Source organism: Oratosquilla oratoria, chromosome 17 (assembly GCF_046742065.1).
Source record: "Oratosquilla oratoria isolate Oo_2021 chromosome 17, ASM4674206v1, whole genome shotgun sequence".
Classification (NCBI taxonomy): domain Eukaryota; kingdom Metazoa; phylum Arthropoda; class Malacostraca; order Stomatopoda; family Squillidae; genus Oratosquilla; species Oratosquilla oratoria.
Genome location: NC_134793.1, coordinates 37,394,746 through 37,399,745, shown reverse-complemented (window position 1 = coordinate 37,399,745; position 5,000 = coordinate 37,394,746). Strand labels below are relative to the sequence as shown.

Genomic DNA, 5,000 nt, shown 5'->3' with positions numbered 1-5,000 from the left:
AGAAGGACAGAAGGAGAGATGGAGGGAGAGGGAGTTAGAAAGAGAGGGCGGGAGGATGGGAAAGGTAGGGAAGTCTCTCTGATGACTGTGGATGTCAATGCCTGTAAACGTTCCGGGACTGGATTGCTTCTGTCGGTCCGTTCGCGCGAGTTTCTGGGCCAAATGGAGCCTCGCCGGTTCTCACAACTTGAAACAAAGCTGGGGAAGGGGACCTGGAAAATAACTCTTACATCTCCCATATATATATGTTTGTGTGTGTGTGTGCGTGTGTGTGTGTGTGTGTGTGTGTGTGTGTGTGTGTGTGTGTGTGTGTGTGTGTGTGTGTGTGTGTGTGTGTGTGTGTGTGTGTGTGTGTGTGTGTGTGTGTGTGTGTGTGTGTGTGTGTGTGTGTGTGTGTGTGTGTGTGTGTGTGTGTGTGTGTGTGTGTGTGTGTGTGTGTGAATAATCTAGGCGGAAAGTAAACATATTTGAGTAAATATGTGGAAATGGAACATTAAAGACAAAGAATGTATGAAGAACAAAGCCAACAAATGAACATAGATATCAAGGATAACATATAAGATAAACAGATGAATAAATGAATAAATGAATAAACAAGCCAACTCAGATGATTCAGACTGGTTTGCAAAGTGTGTGTATTGATCGTGAGGTCAAACGTCAGCTTCACCTCTGATAGTTTCAAGATAAGTTAAGATGAATTATTCCTTCGCAAACATGCTTATTAAGACAGTTATAAAGAAACAACGAGGACTTGCGAAAAATCAAGAAGAAGGAGTATATGGATAAAAATAAAAAAAATACAGATTTCAAAGCATTCGTTGGATAGCTGAAGAAGAAAAGGAGTGAAGCTTATGTTGAAACAGTTGAGAAGAGAATATTATGAGAAGCGTTTTGCGAAAAAGAACAAATACGGTCTGGTGTGAGGTCAGATGATATTTACACTCCTCAGTTGTAGTATTTAATTCTTCTCACGGAAATTTGTATGTTTTTCTTTTTTTTTTAAGAACAAAACTTTGTACCATTTTCATATTCTCTTGTCATGAATAACCTTAAACGTGAAAGGCACACAAAAATTATATAACATATAAGTAATATGAATTAACTCAAGGTAAAATAAAATCACTGAGCATGCATATACATAAACACATACACATACATACACACACACACACGTATATATATATATATATATATGTATGTATATATATAATACACACACGCACACACACACACGGACAACACACTCACACACACACATACACACACACACACACACACACACACACACACACACACACACACACACACACACACACATACACACACACACACACACACACACACACACACACACACACACACACACACACACACACACACACACACACATATATATATATATATATATATATATATACATTATATATATATATATATATATATATATATATATATATATATATATATATATATACATGAGTGGAAGGGTGGTGAGATAAACACAGGGAAGTGTTCTGGATTTATTCTGACGTTTCGTCCTTACAAGAACTTCTTCAGAGGACATACACCTTCAAACACTTCACACCCTATATACCCGCCGAAGCTCTCCGCGTTCCGCCATGATCGACCTGACCCCTCGTCCTCCTCTGCTCTGCCTCGCGAAGTGTCAAACAGCTCGCCGTTTTTGTTAGCTTAAACTCATCGCGGTGGCTGTTGTTTGGATGGGAAGCGATGTAAGCTGCTTCAGTTATTTTTCTTCTCCTCTTAGGAAGTCCTTTCTGCAGCACCTCTATTCTGTCGCAGTCTGGTAAGTGGCCATGAGTATCTATATGAACTACTAGCGAGTTTGATACTCGGTGTGCCTTGACGTCATTCCTGTGCTCAACTGTCCATTTTTTAATACCTCTGCTGGTTTCCCCGTAGTAGCTTATAGGAGAGTTTCCACACGGTATCTTGTAGACGATACTATTTTCTTCTCCGTTGGCCACGACTTTGTTCTGGTTCTTAACAATGTCTCCTATTTTTGTTCCCGTGCCGATTGCAATCTTGACACCAGCTCCAGTGAGCAACCGTCCCAACCCGCCTGAGTGGCTAGAGTCTGGCACGGACAAATAATCCCTGCTATCATTTTTAGTCACGTCTCCTCTGTTCTTTATGCTTCTTTCTGCTATCTTTAAAGCCTTTTCTTTAAGTTGGTGCAAAAGCCCTTCCGGGTAACAGTTTGGAGAAAACGTTGAAAATGTAATCTATTTCATCTTTGATGAATTTTTTACTGCAAATGCGGTATGTTCTCAGGAATAATCTTGTGATTACTCCACTCTTTATTCTCTCATTATGGCCGGGGTAGTAGTGAATGATGTCGTCTTTATTGGTACATTTTCTATAAACCGAGAATGCGGTCTTGTTATCTTTCCTCCAGATGACAGTGTCGAGGAAAGCCAATCTGTTATCTGCCTTGTGTTCCACAGTGAACTGGATGTTTCGTTCGACACAATTGAACCTCCTCAATTTCATGTACAAATAGGTGTTCTTGGGCGCAACGACTAAGACATCATCCACATATCGAAATCAGGATGATGTCTTAGTCGTAAGCCTTACCCAAATCCATAAAAGCCCAAAAAACATCCTTACCTTTTCCTATAGCTTTCTCGCATATCTGTCTTACCACAAAGATCTGATCTACACATCCCCTACCTGTCCTAAAACCACACTGTTCCTTTCCTAATCCTCTCAATCAAAACCCTCCCATAAGCCTTCCCAACTACACTCAACAAGCTGATCCCTCTGAAAAACTATTACACTCACATTTTTCCCCCTTTCCCTTGTAAGGCGGAACGATACAGGCACTCCTCCAGTCCTCCAGCACTACCCTCTCTTAAACAAACATTAAATTACCTCACCAGCCAGTCCACCATAACTAGACCTTCTTTCTTCAGACATTCTGCATGGCATCCATCCAACCCAGGTGCCTTACCTGCTCTCATCATTTTAACAGCTGCTTTCACTTTATCTTTCCCTATTTCTCTTCCATTTTCCTCACTCATCACGGCCATTCTTTTAGCGCTTCCCACTGCAACTACCTTTCCCTCCCTATCCTCCTTCACATTTATCAACTCCCTAAAATACTATACCCACCTTCCTCTCACTGCCTTCTCTTCTAATATCATCTCTCCATCTGCACCTTTTACTTTTCTTCTCTACTTGATTCACCTCCTTTTCCTCTTTTAATTTCTTTCCAAAACATCTTTTTATTACTTTCAAAATTTTGTCATACTCTTACCCCATTTCACATCTGCTCTCCTCTTTACTTCCTTTATGCTTAACTTCCTTTCCCTTTCCTTTGTACCTCTCATACGATTCCCTCGTCCTATTTTATAACCAATCTGTGAAAGCTCGCTTTTTCTCTTCTACACCCTTCTTTGCTTCCTCATCCCACCACTCACTATCCTTCCTTCTATTTCCTCCCGCCCTCCTTGTTCCACACACCATCCTTGCACACCTTATGACTCCCTCCTTGAACCATCCCCATTCCTCCACTCCTAGTTCTACTCTATCCTTTACTCTCTCCCACTCTCTCGGCTTTTTCTTATACTCATACTCCTTTTCTTTCTCATTTAAGCAGTTCACTCTAAGTACCTCCCTACCTTCTGCCCTTTTCCTCTTTCTCCACCTATTCTCCACTCTCAATTTATCTTCCACCAGAAAATGATCTGATATTCCCCCACTCTCTCCCCTTAGAACATGTAAATCCTTAACTCTTCCTCCCATACTCCTGGTCATCACTATATAGTCCATTAACGCTCTATCTGCCCCCCTTCCATCCACCACCCTCTCCCATGTGTACTTATGCTTGACTTTCTTCCTAAACACTGTATTCGCTATCATCAACTCTCTTTCAAGACACATCTCCACCATCAAGTTTCCACTACGATTTTCACCTGGAACTCCATACTTCCCAATCACTCCATCTATTGGTTCGTTTCCTACCCTAGCATTAAGGTCTCCCAATACAACTACATTGACATTTCTCCCTAATCCCTCTATGCACTCATCTAAATCTACCCAAAAAGCCTCCCTTTTCTCTACGTTCTTCTCACTACCAGGCCCATACGCACTTACAAAAACCCATATCTCCCTTCAAAGCTTCACCTTCATCCACATCAACCTTGAAGAAACCTCCTTCCAATCCACCACACGCTTACCTATCTCTTCACTTACTGGTATAGCCACCCCTTCTCTCCCTCGTCCCCTCTTCATTCACTCCTGAGCACTTCCCAACTACACTCCAAAACTCACACTCGCCCCTCCCTTTCATTTTAGTTTCACTTAAAGCCAGCACATTCATCTTTCTTCTCACAAACACACTGCCTATCTCTTCCCTTTTACTCTCAGCTGTACCACATTCACGCACATTAAAAGACCCAAACTTTAGGGTACTGGTTGGAAAACTCCCAGACCCTCCTATGCTTTACTTTTTTTTTTTTTTTTTTTTTTTTTTAGGAATGTTCCCTTTGGGGCTACAGGTAGTAGGACTCCTAATCCCTTCCTCCGTCCCGTTTATTGTCGCCTTTTACTACTCAAGTGGGAAGACTTGGTGGTAGCATTCTTTTCCTCCACCACATGGTAAGCGAAAAAAATTAAATGAATGTTCAGAGAAATGGTACAGGACAGTAACAAGGGGTTGGGGGACAGCATAACGGAGGGACAGTTGTAGTATAAAAATGTCATCATTTCTCTATGAAGAGATTTTTCCTCTGTCACAGACAAAATGATGTGTGTCTCTGGTCCGTAGGGGCGCCCCATATAGACCCTAAAGTATCAACTGTATGCTACTTTGCCACAATAGCATGCAGCCATAAACAGATTTAAAATAAATTCTTGGAAAAAGGGGAAAGGGAGGGGAGGCTAGAAATTAATATGTTTTCCAGAATATGCAGCCAAGTTTGCTTCCCTGAAGGCTTCTGAGCAAGGGGGATGAGAATAACAAACACGAGCAACGT

The 5,000-nt window shown here is 41.4% G+C and overlaps 1 protein-coding gene and 1 pseudogene across 1 annotated transcript in view; one reads left to right on the top strand and one right to left on the bottom strand.

Annotated features, from left to right (window-relative positions):
• LOC143034620 (limbic system-associated membrane protein-like) overlaps positions 1-5,000 on the top strand; it is a 931,930-nt gene that overhangs the window by 635,486 nt on the left and 291,444 nt on the right. The window lies entirely within an intron of this gene.
• The window catches only part of LOC143034621 (dihydrolipoyl dehydrogenase, mitochondrial pseudogene), an 865-nt pseudogene continuing 562 nt past the window's right edge, over positions 4,698-5,000 (bottom strand).